This window comes from Amblyraja radiata, chromosome 20 (genome assembly GCF_010909765.2).
Source record: "Amblyraja radiata isolate CabotCenter1 chromosome 20, sAmbRad1.1.pri, whole genome shotgun sequence".
NCBI classification, from domain to species: domain Eukaryota; kingdom Metazoa; phylum Chordata; class Chondrichthyes; order Rajiformes; family Rajidae; genus Amblyraja; species Amblyraja radiata.
Window position 1 is genome coordinate 17,250,605 of NC_045975.1, and position 23,871 is coordinate 17,274,475.

Genomic DNA, 23,871 nt, shown 5'->3' on the forward strand with positions numbered 1-23,871 from the left:
GGAAACATGTTCCGGATGTTGGGGGATTCCAGAACCAGGGGCCACAGTTTAAGAGTAAGGGGTAGGCCATTTAGAACTGAGATGAGGAAAAACATTTTCACACAGAGTTGTGAATTTGTGGTATTCTCTGCCTCAGAAGGCAGTGGAGGCTGATTCACTGGATGCATTCAAAAAAGAGTTAGATAGAGCTCTTGGGGCTAGCAGAATAAGGGATATGGGGAGAAGGCAGAAATGGGATACTGATTGGGGATGATCAGCTATGATCACTTTGAATGGCGGTACTGGCTCGAAGGGCCCAATGGCCTACTCCTGCACCTATTGTCTATGTATCTTTGTATCTATGAACATTGAAAGTGGATCAGATGCTGGTCAGGACACTTTTCCAACCTCTGAAATCTATTCATTTATTTTGACTGCATGAATGTTGTTTCATTATATTAAGGACTAGTCTTGTGTTGTAGCATTTGTGCAATATATCACAGGCCTATTTATTGTACAACAATTAACAAGATAAAAATTCACAGGGCAAGAGGCTTCACTGATTTTCAAGGAGAGGAAAATGTGACGATCGTCATTCTATTGAAAATTATTTAAATTCAGTCGATAAGCTGCATCGTTTGAAACAATCTCTGTCTTTTTTTATCTGAAGTACAAAAACGCTATGAAATTGCCAAGCAATTAATAATTGTTCTCTCGATAATGAAAAAACAGCCTGGAATATTAATATAGTATTTGACTTCCAGAAACTTCAGCTGAGGCAACTAATGACTTCTACTATGTCCAAATATAGACTACACACAACAAATACAAGATAAAACAATGTGAAGCAGTAAATAAACTATGAGACAACGTGATCTAAAACACATGAGCATTTCATAAAATGCTTTTAACATCAAGCTGTTGGATGCCAAAGTCTTGAGGCAAAGAATGAATTTTGCTCATGATTCTGAAATAGATTATTGCAATATATGCCCAAAATATCATTTGAAACCATTGAAACCATTGAATGGTACAGTGTCCTTCATCAGCTTGTCCCAGACATTAGTCAAAAAGACCAAAAATCATGCAAAATACAGATGCACGGAAGGCCAATTTTCACTGCACATTTCCAAGTGGCCTTGCATGATGTGGGACCACTGTACATTTCAAATGAGGTGGCTCATAGTATAGTTTATCATGCTACTGGAGAGCACTTGATTCCTGTTGTTTCTTTGGCCTGGCTTGTATTCACTTGACAGCCAGTTCACTGACCTAATGAAAGTTTGCTAATTATTTGCACGGGGATAACACAAGCTCACCTAGTCTCAGGCCTTGACTATCTCATCTATCTTTCCTTATTTATTCCCTCAAATACTGGAATAAAGCTTGTAATTTAAACAAACAAAGGTACAATATTTACAAAAGGCGTTTATTAGGCAGAGCCACATTTCTTCCACTGGCTTCATCTCCAGAGTCAGACAGCTTCTGGAATCTTAAGATCATAAGGTCATAAGTAATAGGAGTAGAATTAGGCCTTTCGGCCCATCAAGTCTACTCCGCCATTCAATCATGGCTGATCTATCTCTCCCTTCTAACCCTATTCTCCTTCCTTCTCCCCATAAACTCTGACACTAATCAAGAATCTACCTCTGCCTTAAATATATCCACTGACTTGTCATCTACAGCCTTCCGTGGCAAAGAATTCCACAGATTCACTAGCCTCTGACTAAAGAAATTTCTCCTCATCTCTTTCCTAAAAGAACGTCCTTTAATTCTGAGGCTATGACCTACTACTAATGGAAATTATAACACTCCTACTAATGGAATCATCCTCTCCACATCCACTCTATCCAAGCCTTTCACTATTATGTAAGTTTCAATGAGCCCCCCCCCCTTCATTTCACAATAAAACATTGTAACAACATACAGTGGGGAGTTTTAAAACAACTTTTAAGATAGGAGCAGACTATACTATGGCAGTTGTAAATTCCAAAAGGACACAGGTTGTCAACTTGATAAATAGTTCTGCGAGGAGTTTTTGAAGCTAAGATGGGGAAGTCAGAATCTATAACGCAAACATATTTTGGTCCAATTTTACTCCCTACCAGCTATGCTATACACCAGAGATGAAACCCTGGTTATACTGCCTCTGTGGGAAATTGATAATTCAGGCACCCTTCTCTTAACCATACATTCTCTACATGCCTCCGCTACAGTCTGTCTGTCCTTTCTTATTTTAGTTATTTTTAGTATGTGTTGAAAGTATGTTTTAGTGTTCCTTGGTTTGTTTTATGTGGGGGGTGGGGGGGTGGGGGGTTGGGGAATTTTTTTTCTGTCTCTTACCTCGAAGGAGATACGATTTTTTTCCATATTGTACCTCCATCCCCACTGCGGCTTAACATCGTGGAATTTGCGGCCTTTCCTGGAGACCGCTGGGTGCTCCAAGCCGCAGGAGTCGGCGGGACCATAAGCTTGCAATCCCCATTGCCGGAGATCGAAGCTCCAACCGTGGGACCTCTGGACTTTAACACCGTGAAGCCCGCGGTCTCTGGTAAGAAGAGGCCGACTCTGGAGCTCCATGCCATGGAGAAAGTTTCAACCATCCTGACGCGGGAGTTTCGATCACCCCGACGGGGGCTGCGATCGTCGGCTGTGGGGGCTTTGAGGGCCCTGACTGCAGATGATTTGACTGCCCCGAGAACAAAGATGAAGAAAATTGAACTTCATTGCCTTCCGTCACAGTGAGGAATGTGGAATCCACTGTGACGGATGTTTTTGTTAACTTTTATGTGGTTGTGTGTCTTGTGTGGCTTTTCACTTAGTATGGCTGTATGGTGACTCAAATTTCACTGTACCCTAACTGGCACAAATAAACTGACCTTGACCTTGACCTTGACCAGTCATTGTTCCTGTTGCCAGCCCTGGCTTAAGGTAATAATAATGGTGTGTAGACATTAAGTGATCTTCATCCAGAAACAATATTGAAAAATCACACAGAGATTATTTGTTTAGAAATATTTAATTAGTACAAAGGACAGATTCAATCCAGTTACTGATTAGAAACCTGGTGCTTAGAAAGTTAAGATTGCCCAGAAATATAAGAACAGAACATGCCGGAAACACGCAACAGGTCAGTAAATTCAAGGTAGGGTAGTCAAACAAGGATAGAGTTTAAATTTCAAAATTATTTCAAAAAAGTATCAAAAGGCACGTTTTTTATAAAATGTGAAGCACTTAATGCTAATGAGATACAAGTGTTCTGGATTCTCCTCAACAAACTTCAACAAAGATATTGATATTGCAGAACCCACAGGGGGTCATAGTTTAAGGATAAAGGGGAAATCCATTGGGACCGAGATGAGAAAAGCATTTTTCACACAGAGAGTGGTGAATCTCTGGAACTCTCTGCCACAGAAGGTAGTTGAGGCCAGTTCATTGGCTATATTTAAGAGGGAGTTAGATGTGGCCCTTGTGGCTAAAGGGATCAGGGGGTATGGAGAGAAGGCAGGTACAGGATACTGAGTTGGATGATCAGCCTTGATCATATTGAATGGCGGTGCAGGCTCGAAGGGCCGAATGTCCTACTCCTGCACCTATTTTCTATGAATCTAAAACCCATTCCTGTTTTCTAATGTATATACAATAGGAAATATAATGGCTAAAAGGGTGAGCACCAGGATTGATGGAGGGTGTGTGCTGAGGTTCCTTTCATGCACAAGTTATGGTGAAGAAGACTGTTCCTTGAAGCATGTGAAAAGATGGTTATGACATCAGCCCATATTTTGTGTGGAAGAAATAGTCACAGGTAGCAGGATAGAGTCAAATAATCATTACTGCCTGCTTGCTGGAAATAATATGTTTTCCAGCCAATGGAGCCCAAGATTGATTGCTTCATATCTCACAGGGATTTTGTACTGTTAGCTAACTTCCACCTCACAAAGATTTCAGCCACTCAACCACAATGAAGCATCGACAAAACACGCAATCATTGCTGTTTGTTTGGTGAGGCAGCAAATACAAATAATATTGAGCTATCAAATATTGTTTAGTTCCAGTTAAGTTTAGTTTACTGATAAAGGGCTGAAACTGTGAGCTTCTTGTGTATTCATGTTGCGTGCACTTGGCATAAGGGATTACTAGCATACGAATATATGATTTAGAGAAGGGCGCAGGACATTCAGTAATACTAGCTTGCTCCTTCATGGCTGATCTAATTCTAGCTGCAATCACTTTTCATTTCCTTGCCAAAGAAGAATCTATCTTCATCTGCCATGAAAAGACTCACAATCTATGCATCTGCAAAAGCTATGCTTTTACTCCACACTGGAAGAAAGTTAGTTCTAAGGACCTCTTCCCTCAGTATCTTGATGCTTAACACCTTACGAATAATTGGATGGCTTTTTACCTGATTAATTTGCCTTCAGGTATACAATGATGCTTTCAAAAGTGGGACAAACCTCTTTCTCACCATATCACCCAGATATTTTCAACTGAGCAGATAGTACCTTGTTGAAAGACAACAAAACAGAAAATACTGGAATAACTCAACTGGTTAGGCAGCATCTGTGGAAAGAGACGCATCAGTACTTTGAAAAGTTAAAAGCAAAGCACATTATAAGCTTCAGAAAAACTGTAGGTCATAGAGAATATTTATGCCTGGGCTGACAACAGGAGAGATTAAGTTGCAAAAGAGGTAATGGAACAAGATTAAAAAGTGAGGCAAAGTCATCAGTGAATAATGAAGGGTGATTCTGGATGAATGTGTTTTAGAGATGATGAATAAATATCTAGAATTCCTGGCATCGTACCACAAACGCTAGAAACATAAGATACAAAGCCTGAAATTGCTGATTGGTGAACTCATTATCGGGACCTCATGCCTCATTGGGAGATGAGATGTCATTTCTCAAGCCTACATTAGTCCTTGTTACAATACGATGGAACATGCGTACAGTCGGGCTGAAAGCAAGCCAGAATGAACTACAAACCACAACCAAGCAAAGTAAACATCGATTGTGTATTTGGTACTGAAAATGGACTTTAAATACAGCTCGGAAACGGGAGTAAACTAACAAGCTTCTCTATTCCAGGACGCCACACCGAGTCTCTCCTGCGCATGCGTACCATTGCGCAAGACATCAAATATGTTAATCATATTTCATACATAACACTCCTCCCCCTTTAACTTGGAGGCAGGCAACACAATTTCACCTTCATGGTATATGCTCTTTACCTAAAATATAATTGATTAATACACTGTTGCAAAATTGTACCATTAAAGTCATCTTACAATACATCCTCATAACCGTAATAATCATATCTAAACTTAGCACATAATTTTTTCATTCCACCCAGCTTCCTTAAACCAAATACATTGCACCTTGCTTTATGTGTTATCATTTTCCATTCCCTTATGTGTAAATTGCGAACTCTTTCTAATCACTCTAGCTCTGCCTGTATCTCCGCCTCTTCTGTTTTAAATGTCCTAATCTTATTTTGAAGATTTCTCCTTGTTCCTGATATTCTGCTAAAGTTAACATTTCATTTTCTGCTTCATATATTCGCTTTGTTTTCCTCTGTTTCTGTTCATTATTTGTAGATGGCATCTGACACATGGCTGCAGGTTTTCGTTTTGCTAGCAGCTTCTTCTGTCGCTCAATTTCCTCGTGCTGCATATTTATCCGCTCTTGTTGTTTAATAAGATTCTGAAATGCATAATCATCTATACATTGCTCAGTGAAGGAGGCTCCATGCTAGACTGTAGTGAAATGTCCTAGTCGCAATCGGTCCTGCATACTTTTGTCTCGACCGGCAAGCCTCTCTTGTTTAGACTTTTCTATTAGCAGCTTTTTACTCATTGTCACACATTTATTTAACCATTCTTTGTATCGTTTAAGCATTTTGTGCTGTTCATCTATTTGTCTTCTTAAGTCACATCTCTGGTTCTTCATCAAGAAGTAGGATCTATATTGTCTTTGCAATACAACAGTGGCTTTGATTTGTGCTCTGTATAGTTTTCTTGCTTCATAAGCACGGTAGTGAGACTGCACTACAATTGCTGTATATTTTAGTTGAGGAAGTCTTTCCTATACCAAATCATATGGAGTACTGACTGAACTTTTACAGCAGGCCGTTTTTGCTTAACCCACTGCCTAATCACCCTTGTAGGCAACCTAAATGGTAATGGTTGCATACCTCATTGACTGATATTGCACAAACTGGGAATGCCCTATTTTGCATGTTTTGTACCATCTCTGGATCAAAATGACTGCTTGTCGCATATCTCTGTAACGTACCCTTGATCGGTACCCACGGAATTAAGCTTGCAGAGTGACTATAGCCGCCTTTTGAATCAAGAATTTTTTTCTTGTAATGCACTTCATTAAGAATTAATTAATATGGCGTGCTGCCATGATTTTTTCAACCAATTCTCTGGCTTTGACCCAGTGGTAGAAAGCCATGAATACAAACCACTGCTTTTCTCAAACTATTATAATGTCTCACGTGGACATCTCTTATCTGGCAAGCCTGGTATCATTGCTGTACAGCAGTGGTGGACCAGCGTAGTTTCTTGAAATACTGGCGCTGTTTATGCATTTGATAATAAGTCTGTATGACCTTGGCAGATTTGTGCATGCACCGCAAATGCTTTCGAACAACCATTCCTCGGTAGGCAGTCTGAAGCAGCAAAATGCTGCTGCGTACCTTCACGTAAGTTTTTCGATCAGTTTCCATTTGAATGTATGCCCTATAATGGGTTTGTAGTATTACAGCTGCCAATCTCATTGCCCTGTATGGAAGGTATACCCTGTGCATTCTAAATGCTGCTTGTATTACCGTTGCTGCCTTCTCTTTGTCCCGGTTCTCTCTCCGTACCTTCATACTACTGAAGGCAGGTTGAATAGATAGGGTTGCCCTCTGGATCACAATGTACCTTTGCATTTGACTTCTGGCCAGTACCTGTGCCCTGTACTGCTGTTGGTAAGCTCTAACAGCATCACACTGGCTTTTGGTGTGACCCGTTCCCGAGCACCTGAAGCACCTACCATCTCGAAATTTACACATTGCCGGCTCATGGCTGCCGCCACATCTCCAGCACCTCTTGGAGCTGTTGTTCGCGGCCGGGGCTGGCTGTGTTCGTGGGCGGGCTGGCTGTGTTCGTGGCCGGGCTGGCTGTGTTCGTGGCCGGGCTGGCTGTGTTTGTGGCCGGGGCTGGCTGTGTTCGTGGCCGGGCTGGCTGTGTTCGTGGCCGGGCTTGCTGTGTTCGTGGCCGGGCTGGCTGTGTTCGTGGCCGGGCTGGCTGTGTTCGTGGCCGGGGCTGGCTGTGTTCGTGGCCGGGCTGGCTGTGTTCGTGGCCGGGCTGGCTGTTGCTCGCGGCCGGGCTGGCTGTGTTCGTGGCCGGGGCTGGCTGTGTTCGTGGCCGGGCAGGCTGTGTTCGTGGCCGGGGCTGGCTGTGTTCGCGGCCGGGTTGGCTGAGCTCGCGGCCGGGCTGGCTGTTGCTCGCGGCCGGGCTGGCTGCCGGAAACTTGGCTTTGTCGTGGGTGGCGGTTGCCGGACCTGTCCATGGGTTGCACGGCACTGGACACTCACCCGATGTCGGTGGCTGCTGCTGGACCTGGCGTGGGCTGCATGGCACTGGAAAGCGTTCCAGGTAAGCAGACACCATCACTGTCCTGCTGGTTAGGCTTCCAGCTTTCAGCTGTGCTCTTCGGTGTACAGCCCCACTTGTTTCCTTGCCCTCTTGCTTCCCGTTCTGACGTTTCTTTTCTTTGGTGCCAATTCAAATACAATTTGGTGCCACATATTTTTTAACTTTTTTCTTTTTTCTTGAAATATCTTTTCTGTTCTGTTTTCTTTTATCTTTTCTGTTCTTTGATCCTCGTCGCCAATTATTGTGTATTTGGCACTGGAAAAGGACTTTAAATATGGCTCAGACACGGGAGTAAACTAACACGCTTCTTTATTCCAAGATGCCACACCGAGTCTCTCCTGCGCATGTGTACCATTGTGCAAGACATCAAATATATTAATCATATTTCATACATAACAACATCCTAGAAAAGAAATGTCAATGATAGGTAAATGGATTGCAGATTAGACCTTGTTAAGTATTAAAAATGGAATTGAAATATGTATTAAGAATGGAATTGAAATAAGTATACCAATCTGCAGGTAGATTAATTAGGACAAAATTACATCATGACATTATATACATTGAGGTTTTTCCAATGGTTGAGCACTGTAGCACCATCTCTGCACATTAAATTAATATGCACAATTGTGCAAAGGTGTCAGACCAGCCCACTGTACATAACATTTTGCCAGTGGGACTTGAATGCACATCATTCTAACCAAGCAGTAATCTTTAAGGCTGCGACTGCTTGTTACAGGTATTAACGAGTTTATGGCTATTAAAAGGACAACTAGAAATTGCCCCATGCTTCCCTTCAAAGAAACAAATTAAAATTCTTCATTGCTCTTTGTGGAATGTCAATGAAATTAGTAGGAAGAAACTGCAGATGCAGGTATACACCAAAGATAGACACAAAATGGTTGTGTAACTCAGCAGGTCAGTCAACATCTCTGGAGAAAAAGAATAGGTGAAGTTTCAGATCGAGACCCTTCTTCAGAGATGCTGCCTGAACCACTGAGTTACTCCAGAATTTTGTGTCTATGTCAATGAAATGTAGTCTTTATAATGTCTATATGTGTTCGGCACGGACTAGAAGGGTCGAGATGGCCCGTTTCCGTGCTGTAATTGTTTTTTTTTTTAATATTTTATTTTATTAGAAGTAAGTACAGTCATATGGCACCAAAGTGCCTAATATATATTTTCATAATACATTTTATGTACAACTTCTTTTTTTTTTTTATTACACTGAAAAAAGATTAGAATAAGAAAAAGAAGTTAGATAGTAAAGAATAGAAAGATGTGAAATATATAGTGTGTGAAAAAAGAAAACGAGTAAATGAAGAAAGTTGAGAGAGAGAATAGAGAAAAGAAAAGAAAATAAAAAAAAGAAAAGGAGATCATTATTTATAGTCTTGACCAACCCTTGTCCAGTCCTGAAACAGTTATTTTTTACAATTGTGTTGCACCATATGATTCCAAAAAAACGACGAATGGAGACCAACTCGTTATGAATTGGTCTGATTTATCCATTAGGAGGAATGGACCGTGCTGTAATTGTTATATGGTTTATATGGTTATATGGTTTATAATCTGGAAAGGTCCTAATATTGCACAAGAAATTGTTATTTTATTCATCGAAGCTGCAGTATGTAACAACCATTATAGCGGATGTGCATGAAGTTGTGCATAAAAAGAATTGACAAATTATAACAAATGAAATGATTATAGAAAATATCAAAACATCAAGGGGGCTTGCAAGGAGAAAATCACGTAATAGGAATTGGGATGTATATTTGGGAAGAGATTAACATCTGCAAAAATCCTCACACCTTGGAAGAAATTGATAGTATTTGTTCCAAATGATTTTAATTAATCTTTTGGTCCCAACTAAACAACGAGATAATGTCACAACATAAGTGCCTTGTCAGAGAGATTTGGTTGGATACTTTGCCTTTTGGTGCTTACATGTTTTTCCATAACTGAGGACAATAAGCATACTGATTTAAAAATAATGGCTCAGATCGAACTGAGAAAAAAGACTCTGAAAGAAGCACAAATAATTAATGTGCAAATCAGTCAGTAAATTGTGCAGAGCCATAAATATACCAATTGCAAATTCCCAGCAGTTGCTCGCTGATATGCATCATTAGTTTTGTGAAATCAGCATCTTCCCCCTAAATTCCTCATGATTTCGATGACGTTTTTGCATTTGTACATTAATTGCCCATTAATATCATCACAGAAATTTAAAGTGAGTGAATGAGACCCGAATATATTTTCAGACTTGTGATTGCTCCATTTACAGGGGAGACCAGAGCTAGTGGTCATCGGCATAAGATAAATAGCAACAATAAGATTGAATGAACTGTTTAACGCAGAGAGCGATTAGAATGTAAGTCTTGTTGAATATTTAAACCTAGATGTTTAATTCAGTGGGTAAAACACAAGGGATAATGTAATTGAACTACAGTTGTATATATTGTATATAAAGTTTTAATTTATCATTTTCATCAGACAAACCAGTCGTATATGTTGTCCCAAAGTATACATTCATTTTATCAAGTTGAGCATTCCATTCATGAATTCCTCTAGTTTATTATTTCTGTAAATGTGTTCACCTTACTAGAATCACAGAGCTATACAGAGTGGAAACAGGCCCTTTGGCCCAACTTATCCATACCAACCAAAAGGTCCCATCTACCCTAGTCCCCCCCCCCCCCCCCCTGCTTGTGTTTGGCCCATATCCCTTTAAACCTATCCTATCTATGTACCTGTCTAGTTGTTTCTTAAACGTTGCGATAGTCCCTGCCTCAACTACCTTCTCCGGCAACTAGTTCCATACGCCCACCACCCTTTGTGTGAAAAGGTTACCACTCAGATTCCCATTAAATCATTCCCTCTTCACCTGAAACCTATGTCCTATTCCTTCTCTGGCAGCTAGTTCCATACGTCAACCAGCCTTTGTGTGAAAACATTACCCCTCAGATTCCGATTAAATTTTTCACATTTCACCTTAAACATAGAAACATAGAAACATAGAAAATAGGTGCAGGAGGAGGCCATTCGGCCCTTCGAGTCAGATCTGCCATTCATTGTGATCATGGCTGATCGTCCCCAATCAATAACCTGTGCCTGCCTTCTCCCCATATCTCTTGATTCCACTAGCCCCTAGAGCTCTATCTAACTCTCTCTTAAATCCATCCAGTGATTTGGCCTCCACTGCCCTCTGTGGCAGGGAATTCCACAAATTCACAACTCTCTGGGTGAGAAAGTTTTTTCTCACCTCAGTCTTAAATGGCCTCCCCTTTATTCTAAGACTGTGGCCCCAGGTTCTGGACTCGCCCAACATTGGTAAAAAAATTCCTGAATCTAGCGTGTCCAGTCCTTTTATAATTATATATGTTTCTATAAGATATCCCCTCTTCCTTCTAAACTCCAGTGAATACAAGCCTAGTCTTTTCAATCTTTCCTCATATGACAGTCCAGCCATCCCAGGGATCAATCTCGTGAACCTACGCTGCACTGCCTCAACCACAAGGATGTCCTTCCTTAAATTAGGAGACCAAAACTGTACACAATACTCCAGATGTGGTCTTACCAGAGCCCTATACAACTGCAGAAGAACCTCTTTACTCCAATGTTCATATGGCTGGGGTACAAGCTGCCTCACCTGAAAAGACTGTTGGACGGAATCGAAGGGGGAGGTAAAGGGACAAGTGTTGCATCTCCTACGGTTGGACTAGGACAAGAGGACATAGGTTTGTGTGAAGGGAAAGACTTAACATGAACCTGAGGAGTAAGATTTTACTCAGAGGATGATGGGTATATGGAAAGAGCTGCCAGAGGAGGTAGTTGAGGCAGACACAATAACAACATGTAAAAAACACTTGGACAGATATATGGATAGGAAAGGTTTAGAGGGATAAGACCCAAATGTGGGTAAATGGGACTGGCTTAGATGGGGCACCTTGTCCAGCATGGATGAGTTGGGCTAAAGGGCCCGTTTCCTTGCTCTTTGACTCTAATTACCAGAGAGTGCCTTTGCTTGGAGATGAATGGAGAATTATGGGTGACACGGTGGCGCAGTGGTAGACTTGCTGCCTTACAGCACCAGAGACCCAGGTCCCGGGTTCGATCCTGACTACAGGTGCTAGTCAGTACGGAGTTTGTACATTCTCCCCATGACGTGCATGGGTTTTCTCCGAGATCTTCGGTTTCCTCCCACACTCCAAAGACGTACAGGTTTGTAGGTTAATCGGCTTGGTATAAATGTAAAATGTACCTAATGTGTGTAGGATAGTGCTAATGTACGGGGACCTCTGGTCGGTGTGGATTCGGTGGGACTCAACTCTAAACTCTAATTTAGGACTCACCTAGTTTGTAACATCTGCCATGATTAAGAAGTAAGTTTACACATCTTGACTGTGTGCCTACTTTAGCCACCTACTCGTCTCATGCCCGCACCTCTGCTGTTGAATACTTTTGAGGGATTAGTGAGAAGAATGTACTGAGCTACTGGAGGGATTTTCACATGCCATAGCAATTTTTCAGAAGGAACACATGGCATTTCTAACACTCAGCCAATGAGAAAGGAATCAGATGATGCATTTGGTTACTTTCTTAATGATAATCCATTTTGGAAAAATATTTCCCAAATTAATACCCCGATAATAAATTCAGATGACTGGGAACTAGGTCTCTGTGCAATATATTTTCCCTCAGTACACTGGAGCGTCGGGCGACCAATTCTGTCAACATGTTGGATGACGACAGAAGCCAACAGCGAGCTACATGTCGTCTGACACATGAGCGATCGAAGGGAGGCCCTCTCTTCATCCACTCACATGGCAAATCAGTTTTCCAAGTTTCTACATTTATTCCAACAACAGAAGGATTTGCAGGTGGAACGGTTTTGCCAACAGCAATGTAATGAAGTTGTGATGCATATTTAACTGTAGCATCATTCATGGAAATAACTTAAATAATTTATCCCACCATTATTTTGAAACTCGATTCACTGAAAAGAGGACATTCATTTTTAATGAATGCATAAAAGGGAAAATTTAGTTAAAGTTGCACCTCCCATCTATCAGTGTTGATAAGTTTCCTTCTAAGGCACAAACTGGGAGTGATGGATTTGCTTTTTCCCAGTTCAAATTGACTACTTTGAAATGCAGCAGTGTTGCACCTCATGCTGCTATCGTGGAAATATGTGATTCTGTGGTTTGAAGCAGTTACTTCAAAAAGAGACATTTGTAACAATTCCTTTGAAAATTAAGTTGCATCTTCTATGAAATTGCTGCATCATCCATAATGCTCTCATGTGGATGACCACATTTGTTTTCTTGGATTGATGTTAAATAATTCATGACGCAACTTGAACTAAAAGCAGAGGAATCCTCCTCAGATCTCCTGACCCATCTCCTTATCCCTCAGCTATCAATAAAAACATGTTACTTCAATTTTCAGGAACTTATTTCATAAAAATTCCATTAGGTTTTCACATTACTAAAATACTAAAGTATGTAAAAATCTAGTTTCTTTATTGGACCATTTTAATATGATTTTAGTGAGCAATATGCAATTTGGAATAAAAGATGTTCTTGAACAAATACACAGAATAGACTGCGTCTGAAGATGGGTCCTAACCCGAAACGGTGATGCCTGAACTGCTGGGTTCTCCCAGCACTTTGTGTTTTATGCAGAATCGGTAACTGTTCTGTCTACAAGTAAGAACAAACTGTCAGTTATTCTGTCAAGGTAACCGTTGTTGCAATTGTGTTAGGAATTATTTAAGAGGGTTCCCCAACAAATTCCAAGTTTGCTATTAATGTCAGAGGAAATTGACAGACATGGGATTTCTATTCCATACATGGAATTTTACTTATTTACAACATGTACATGTTCCATCTAAATGTAAAAATATTAAATATTAAAACAACAACTCACAACTTTGAAGGCATTTCCAATTACATAATTTTTGTATTTATTTTTCCTTACTGAATGTAAAGTACATTCATACTGTGTTGTTTATTAATTTTTGGAAAGTAACTAATCTGCTACAGACTTACTGATAACAGTCCTAGTGGCTTTTTTTCTAAATAATATATCCTTCCATTTTGAGCTGAAATAATTTATGTCTCAAGATAATGTTTCAGCTTCTGGCTAGATGCAAATTGCTCTTAAAATTGCAGTATTTTTCAAAGTCAAATGTATGCTTCATATTTACATTCAAACTGTTCGCATAATCACAAATCTAAAATGTTCTATGAACCACGAGTAAGGCAATGTTCTTAAATTGTAATATATTTTTTCTTTAAAATAGCCTGGTGCTATTCTATTAATCTATATTACTAAAACTCTGATCTTAATGCTGCTGATTTAGCTATTTCCATGGATTTGTTTGTCGTTAATATCATAGAGACATGCCATGACGATATGTTCCTTAATAGTGTCAGGGCTGGTTTGAATATCTGGAAACAGTTTTTGCTCATATTAGCCATTGTTAATAATTTATACTGCCTTAGTTACCCCATTTAGGTAATTTGTGGTATCTCCGAAAATCTTTTATGAATGGGTGCTGAATAGTATGCATCTTTTAAGTCGATGTCTACCATAAAGTATCCTAGGAAATCCATGGTTAGCAGTTACAAGTTTCCATAAGTGTGTATACCTGGTGAAAATACTCAAGTGGTTAAGTCAATGATGGTGCGACATTCACCATCTTTGGGTTTTTTGGTACCAAAGGTTCATATTAGGCTTCTTTATGACCCCTTTGTATATCTTCTCCAGTTAGCTAGTCCCTCATGCTCTTTTTTAGTGGGAGGGTAGACCCCTTTGGGGTGCATGCTGAACTGGTGGTAAGTTTCTTAATTCAATTTTTATCCTTGAATACTTTTGGTATATAACTACCAAGTGTGATAGTTCTTCATGTTTCCAACCCAGGTGTGATCCCCCCCCCCCCCCCTCCTGTTAGTACAAACCCTTCACCTTTCATGTGATGGTAGGAACCATCTGTCTTCACTGTTGTTTAGTGGTGTGTTCATTTCTTCGGTTTCTGGTTCCTTGTCTGTAGGGATGGTGTTGTTGAGGGGTGGCGCATTTTCCATGGGGCCCGCTCTGGACCCTGGCCTGAAAAGGCTTACGGGGGCTGGCATGCGGGCCCCGAGCTTTCACCAGTACCATTAAGTAGACGCCTACTGGTGGACGCGTGGAGGTACTGCTGTCTGGTTTTGTGTGGTGCTCATTCCAGGTCCTGCCCTCTTGATGCCGAATATCTTGGACACTTCGTCCAGTTTTTTAGGCTTGGTTTGGTAACTTTGCCAGATAGCAGGATCTGTGGTTATGAGGTCGGCGTTCTCACAGCCCTGCCACACCCAGCAGCTCTTCCTGATCCTGTACCTCAAGCATACTCCCAATGTTGTTCAGCCAGTGACCCCTCTTCTTGACCAGCCCAGCCCTGGTCACCATCGATCCCTCGATAAGGGAGATGGCCAGTGCTGTTAGTGCACTGGAGCGGGAGTGTTATGCTCCCTTGGCGAGCTTGCCCCAGCTCCCGAGGCAAGTCTCGCTGGAGTTTTTAACTCCATGACCTTACTCTAGGCTTGGAGAACAGACACTTCCTTGCTCTCGGGCGGTAGTTTGAAGTTCCGGTTCCATCTTCCGTGTCTGTCTCCAGCCCGAGGTTTGGTGCTGACTTTGCTCTGAGGCTGCCTGCCGTTTTCGGGCGGCATTTCTGCGGTTCTCGGCCGGCGAGTCTCCTTGTCGGGAGTATGCAGGGATTACCGGCCGGTTTTTGAATTTCCGTCCAGTCCGCTGCTGTTGGTCAGACAGCTGTTAGCGGACTGGGCATCGGCTCAGTACCCTGACTGTGGACCGCAACGTGTGCGGTCCAGGTGCCGCATCTCCCCCCTCCACTGACGGAACGCTCCTTCTCGCTGTTGCATCTGCGTGAAGGCTCATGTCGCGCATGCGTGCTGGACGGGTTCTTCACGTAGTCACTCACGTGACTCCGAAGTAAAATCAGAGAATTCAATGTTCATGCCATTAGGTTGTAAGCTACCCAGGCAGGATATGAGATGTTGTTCCTCTAGTTTGTGTTTTAGTTTAGTTTAGTTTAGTTTAGTTTAGTATGGAAAGAGACCCTTTGCTCCACCAAATCAATGCTGGCCATTCATACTTGGTCTATGTCGTCCCACTTTTTCACTCACTCCGTACACATTAAAGGCAATTTTAGAGGTCAATTAACTTACAAACCGCACAACGTATTGTGGGAATTCAATGAGTGCAAATAAAATTTGGTCTCAGAATGCCTTGCTGGTGCCTTTAAAAGTGTGTAAGTGGGATGATCAACATTGAATTAACACACATGTAGGAAGGAACTGCAGATGTTGGTTTAAACTGAAGTTATACACAAAAAGCTGGAGTAACTCAGCGGGACAGGCAGCATCTCGGGAGAGAAGGAATGGGTGACGTTTCGGATCAATCGACCCTTCTTCAGCCTTGACCCGAAACCTCACCTATTCCTTCTTTCCAGAGATGCTGCCTGTCCTGCTGAGTTACTCCAGCATTTTGTGTCTATCATGCGCTAACACATGTTAGCTTAAGAGCCTGGAATATTCAATCGCACGTGGAGCTATAATAGTTCGTGAAAGACTATTTGTGGTGCTATTATCAGGTGCTCTGCCACTACAGAACATATTAACAAATTAAGTCAGTTGAATGTGGGCCTGATGTAGCTCTGGGGGAAACTGGAGGACATGGGGAGGGGGAGTTCATGAGGGAAGGCTCAGATCAGGGTAATCATTGAGGGTTTCTTGCCAAGGGCCAGTTGCTAGGGAGGTTGAGTATATGTACCCACTCCTCTATTTATGACTTTATCCTGTACCTTTCTTCTTTCAGTTGCTACTACTCCCAGCATTACTCTGGGGATCACTCTGAGGGGAAAGATAAAGGTCCGTCTGACCATTAGAGCTGCATTAAGCCAGGTACAACTCTGCTCTTGGGAATAGAGTATGCAACAAAATCTCTATCAAAAACATGGAAAAGCAATTATAAAAGCATACCACCTCTTTCAAGTACATAAATGCACGAAGAACATAAGAAATAGGAGCAGGATTAGGTTATATGATCCACTGAGCCTGCTCTGTCGTTCATCAAGATTGTAGTTAATCCTCTACCTCAGCACCATCCTCGTATCCTTTGAATCCTTTAATATCCACAATATATCAATTTATTTCCTGAATGTACCCAGTGGTTGAGCCTGCATAGCCTTCTGTGGTAGATAATTCCAAAGATTTGCTGTTTTCTGTATGGGACATTTTTCCCCAATTCAGTGTGAAAGTCAACCCCTTTTACTGATACTGCAACCCATTGATTAATAGTAGCCTAGGGAAACATCCTCCCTGTAGCCAGGTTTCTCATGCATTATTAACACATGGCAGTAGCTGGATTTTCACGACCCAGTCTGGCAGAGTTGGTGTTAATTTGGCAGTGCACTTTGTACTCTGCGTTTCCTGTTATCCACGCACTTTCCAATTTGTTCACTGGCACAAGTCACACTTGGGATGTACATTTCCTATTTGCTAACAAAGTTAGAAGTAAATTGGCAACTGCAGCTCTGGAAACAAGATTAAGTTACGCAGCCCAGCCTTGTCACCAGTAGGTACAAATGCATAATTGCTTCAAAGTGAGGCAGTAAATAGATAAAGCTGTAAAGGCACATTTTAATTAACAGTGCTGCAGGATATAAGATTAAAGGAGCGTTAGGATGTTTCTGAACTGCAGATACAGACAATAATTAATGTACCAATTCCATCACCCTATTGTAGAGGGTACACTAGAACCATCGAGAATGTGCAGATTGTTGGCAGCAGAGTTTAGAAACTAGAGTAATACCAAGACACTACCAGTGCAGAGTTAACTAGGGATAAGAGTAGGTGGAATATCTTATATATCTTATCTTACTTTTGGTTCAATGCTTCATAAAAGACAAGTAATTCTCTGGTTTTATTTACAATGATAAATATTGCTTCGGTAATTCCAATGCACAGGGATGCAAGTGGCTACAGGGAGGAGAGAACTCAGCCCAGTCTAACAAGGGAACAGCCCTTCCCACCGTTGAAAGCACCTACATGAGGTACTGCCTCAAATCGGCGCCATCTAACATTGTTTCCCCACCTCCTCTTGGTGCTCCCATCAGGCAGGAGATGTAGAAGCTTGAGGTCACATACCGGCAGGTTCAGAAACAGCTATCTGCCAACAACTGATTCTTTTGAAGTCCAGATGGATCTTGGGGTCCAAGTCCACAACTCCCTGAAAGTTGTGGCACAACTCGATAGAGTGGTAAAGAAGATATATGGTATACTCGTCCTCATTGGCCGTGACAAGAGTCAGGAACTCATGATGCAGCTTTATATGTCTGCATTTGGAGTATTGGATGCAGTTCTGATCACCTCAATACAGAAAGGACCTGGAGGCTTTAGAAGGGGTACAGAGTAGGTTTACCAGAATGATGTCTTGATGAAAAGATATTAGCTACAAGGAGAGTTTGGATAGATTTGAATTGTTTTCTCTGAAATGCCGTAAGTTACGGGAAGACCTGATAGACGTATATAAAATTTGAAGAGGCATAGATAGGATGGAAAGTTTGACCTTTTTGCCAGGATAGAAATATCAAATACTAGAGGGAACAGCTTTAAGATGAGAGGGGCAAAACTTAAAGAAGATGCATGGGAGGTTGCTGTAGTGGAAGCAGGTAGGGAGACTGACAAAAACCTCCTGGAACCGCATGGAAACCTTGGGTGGAGCGCAAAGTCTCCAGAGATTTCCGTTCAGGTTTCCTAAGTGGGATGACGCATTACACTATAGATATATGCATACAGTTCTATGGTATATTCCACCTTCATGTACAAATTGGCCTATTGCATTCATATAAGCTTCAAACATTTATATCCTTAATCAGGATTTATTTTTATTTTACTGGTCAATATGTTCCGTGTACACCATCTCCCTCTTCCCCTTTCCCCCTCTCCCCCTCTCCCCCCTCTCCCCCCCTTTCCCCCTCTCCCCCTCTCCCCCCCCCCCCCCTCCCCCCAATATTTGTTACTGTTTTCTCAGCTTTCTGCATTTGTCCTGAATACCTTATCATAGCTCATATCAAATCTTGGCTCAAGCCCAGTTTTCAACCTGATGAGGATGGGGGAGAGTAACAAGTCACCCAAGTCATAACTAATTAAATGTCAGTTTGATTCAGCATAATTAAGCCCACTCAACTTCAACTAATTTGGATACTTCATAAGTTCTGTTCATAATTATTCAGTAATGCCATGCATATTCCAATAGCATCATGCTCAGTTAAACAAGAAATACAGATGTTCCCAGTTATGCTTTATCTTTGCTTCTGAAGTTAACAATGTGTTGGGAATATTTGTTGCATCAATTTGGTTAATCAATTGGACGGACAAGCAAAACAAAAACTGCAGATGCTGAGTATGAAATAAAGATATGAAATGTTGGAATATTCAGACATTATGGCAGCTTCAGTGGAAAGTGAAACAGAGTCCATATTTCAGGCTATTAAAAGGTCACTGAAATTTAGGAAAGAGATGAGGAGGAATTTCTTTAGTCAGAGGGTGGTGAATCTATGGAATTCTTTGCTACAAGAGGCTGTGGAGGCTGTCAATGGATATTTTTAAAGCAGAAAGATAGATTCTTGATTAGTATGGGTGTCAGGGGTTATGGGGAGAGGGGAGGAGAATGGGGTTCTGAGGGAGAGATAGTTTAGTCATGATTGAATGGCGGAGTGATATCCGACTGGCCACATTCTGCTCCTATCACATATGACCTTATGACCTCTAGTTTTCTCCCGCATCCTAAAGATGTGTAGGTTGATAGGATATTTGATCATTGTAAATTCCCCCTAGTGTGCAAGTGAATGGTAAAATCTGGGTAGCATTGGTGAGATAATGAAGAGAATAAAATAGGATGAATGAATTAATACTTTATTGCCACATTAGACTAGTCACAGTGAAATCATTTGCTTGCATACCCAAGGTATGCAAATAGTCGCCCATAAAGGGCGCTTAAGAATTTACAAAGTATTTGTGCCAGGTCCCCCTCAGTTTCCACCCTTCCCCCTCCCTCACGGCGATCCCCTCATGCCGGGTCATCCATTGTTCATTGTTCTTCCCCCACCCTGGATTCCTGTCATCAGGAATTGAGGATTCGCTGGGCCGAAGGGTATTTTTTGACACATGTCTCACTGATGACTATTTTGTCAGTCGCTATCTACCCGAGGATCTACAAAAAGAAGGAATGGACTGTGAATGCGTGAAAGATGAGTGTTCATTTCTGAGGGGACAAAAAATAAACAATGGTGTGGCTAAACAAACATGAAATGTCAAAAAAGGTAAGTATATTTCCCATTTAACCATTGCACTGAATTGGTAAGACTTTGACAAAAAAAATACAATCCCATGGCTTTGAAGGGGTTAATTATAATGTCTAACTAATGATGTGCCATTTAACCCATGGAGGATAAAACAAGCTGAAGTGGCACATCTCTTCCAGGGAGTAATCAAAATTAACATTGTTTCATAGTTCATTTGAGAGATACCATTTATCTTTCCTATCAGAATAATTAGATTGAAAAAGCCTGATGTGCATATTGTGAGGCAAATGAATGAATTATGAGATTATAATTGCCACATCTACAATAACAGGTTGTATTTTTCATATGTTTCCCAACCTGCCTCTTAAAGCAAAATGTTTCTTTGAACATTAACCCTTTCAAATACAATGATCTGAAAATCACATCGTTCCATAATCACATTTTGGACTCGAACGCAAAAGCTCTCAAGGTGGTGAGCTGAAAGTCACGCATACTCTGGAGCCTAATGTATAGGTTCAAACCTCACCCCATCTTGAGACACATACTATGACATCTTGCAGCAGTTAATAAATTGTGCAATTTGGGACCCTAATTTGTTGCAAAACTTATTTTGTAATGGGCTCTGACTCACCAAGAGCTTAAAAATATCCTTCAAATCACAGTGGTAAAAGCCAGGAAGGATTCTTCATCAGCACTTATGTTTCCCTTTCCACTGACTCTCAGTCTGAAGAAGAATCTCGGCCCAAATGTCACCTATTCCTTTTCTCCATCGATGCTGTCTGTCCCACTGTGTTACTCCAGTTTGTTGTGTTTATCTTCGGTTTAAACCAGCATCAGCATTTCCTTCCTACACCGTTTAAGAGGAGTAAATCTGCCCATTATGTCTTTTCAGGCTTATGGCCAACTTCTGGGCAGCCTTTGTCATGTGTTAGTAAAGTTGGTGGAAGTTGTTTCTGGCACTGTACTACTTTGAATGTACTTGACTTTGTAACCACCTTGGAAAGAGAGCAGGCAAGTTTGCAATAAAGTTGTGATCTGTATCTGGATAACTTCGTAATTTCCTGAATTCTCCCTCCCTCCTTTTTTAAAACAGTGGAGTAATGTTCACCACCCTATTCTGCAGGAACTGTTCCATTTTGCATAACATTTTGGAAGATTTCCACCCCTGCCCAAGTAAGGACCTGGAACCCCCCACCACAACAAATCAACACCGGACGTGATTTCACTGGCTCCCCCCTCTGTACTGGGCCACTTGGGCAATAAGAATATGTACATCAGGCTGTTGTTCATCGCCTACAGTTAGGGGTTCAATGTTATCACCCTCTCCAAATTAATCATCAAACTTGGGGAGCTGGGACTGAGACCAGTCTTATTGTCTCCGACTACATTTTATCTCTGTTTGCTTTGTTGTTACCTTCTCCCAGCTAACAGTGATTTATTCTACATTTTCCTTGATCTCCATCTCCTTAGTCCTGTTTTCACAACTTACACTTCCTTATCTATGTATCTCCCTCACCTCTGACATCAGTCTGAAGAAAGGTCTCGACCCGAAACGTCACCCATTCCTTCTCTCCAGAGATGCTGCCTGTCCCGCTGAGTTACTCCAACATTTTGTGTCTATTTTCGGTTTAAACCGGCAGTTCCTTCCTACGCATGATAGTACAGGTCAGCCGCACAAAACAAACTTTCTTGGGGTCAGATCTAGCGAAGTACTCCAACAGTTTGGGTTTTGTTGCTCCATATTCTAGCATGCATAGCCTTTTGTATCTCAAAACAAAATCTTGTGATAATTGGAGGAAATGTCAATGTCAAATGTTGATCGATTGACTTCAGTAAGAGATATACATTGAAAAAGTTACATTTTGTTCAGAAGTGCATATAATATCAACTACTGAAGAGGAGGCAGGAGGCAACAGCAAGTTGAATCCTGATCTCATGCATTCCTCAGATTAAGAAATCTCTTCCTCAGATTGGCGGTGCTGGCTCGAAGGTCGCCACCTAACTACACTGCCAGAGACACAAATATACTTTGGAAGGTCCAAGCATCTGAGAAAGCCAATTAATAAACAAAACTTGTAATTCCTGTCTGCATTTATGACACTTTTTCAAAGAGGGAAAGCAAGTCAATACATTTGAATGTGATTTATGTAATAGAGTCACATGTTTGCGCGACATGATTACATCATCATAAATGAGACATGAACACGTGCATGCAAGCAAAGAATCTCACTGTGCCTAGTCACATGTGACAATAAAGTATTCCTATTCCCATGTTAGTTGTTGTTTGCTGCAGTAAAGTGTGCACCCATGTTACATAAAATATAGGAAACAGAAGCAGGTGTAAACCTATCAACCCACAAGCCTGTTATGCCATTAAACAAGAACATAACAAGTCCCATTAAGGTTACAGCATTATCTTCTCCATTATCTTGTTATCCTTGCAGCTTAGATGTTGGTCAGCCTCTGCCTTCAAAGCATTCAGAAGCTCCTGACATCTTCGAAAGAACATCATAAATAGTATTTATCAGCCCAACAAGTCTTTTACATAGATATTGCCCAAGTGCACAGTCAAGAGAATACTAAATATTTTACTGAATTTGAAATTATTTATCTTTATCTTTATCTTTATTTCGAACGATTAAAAAAAAGAAGAAAAGAAAAGATGAAAATGAATAAATAAAATGAAAATTATATATATACATACATATATACATAAATAAATACACACATACATACATATACATGTACATATATACATACATACATATACACATATACACACATACACATATACATAACACATATGTACATAAATAAATTAAAAAAATCAAAAGCCAATTTCAACATAATACACATTAAACTCGTTCGAAAAGGGATAGGAAGAAGCCTATGCTTGTCAAGTCCTACCCCCATTCTTCACCATTAACAAACGCAAAATTCCTGGAGAGACCAAGAAAGAGGGAAGAAGATTAGACTTTATTGCCTTCCATCACAGTGAGGAATGTGGGGAATCCACTGTGGTGGACGTTTATGTTAACTTTCATGTAGTCGTGTGTCTTGTTGCTTTTTTTTAGTATGGCTGTATGGTAAATCGAATATCCCTGTACCTTAATTGGTACGTGACAATAAAAGACCTTTGAAGCTTTGATCCTTTGAACCTTCAACAGATTGAGATGATAAACATATAGTAACTTAAAGGCAAAATAACCCCATGATGATCATGACAACTCCACCTTTAGTAAAGCACCTCCTGAGGCATTGAAATATTTCCATCAATAATGCAACCACTATCCCAATGTTGAATATTTTTGAATGAGGCAGATGAATTGCACAAACACTGTAATTGCCTATCCCATTCCCATTGTGTTCCAATGAAGCCCAATGCAAGCTTGAGGAACAATGCCTTATGTTTTCAACTAGCCACATCCTCTTGAATTGAACAGAACCATTTCAGATAATCAGCATCTCCGCACGTTATAACTACATTTCCAGAACTCACTGTATTTTCCCAAGTCTTTATATGTTAATCTCACATGTTTATTCCTCTTCACTTCAGACTACCCTTCATTATATTTCACCTTTTTACCACACTCCCTTTTAACACTTATCTCTCTCCAATCCTCAACCCAAGCACAAGCCTTCACTTTTATCCTCTCCTCACCTCTTCCCTTGCCTTTGCATGCTAAAACTTGTTTTGCTGCCCAGCCTGAGGATGATTGAAGTGTTAGTGTTGGAGAAGTTATTTGACATCACATCAGCTGAAGTAAATAGCATTTTGTGAACAGGTATCTTTTAACACTCCAGTGTAAAGATGACTCTGCGCTGTGTGTATCACAGAGTTCAAAGTGTCAATCATTTCAGAAGTTTG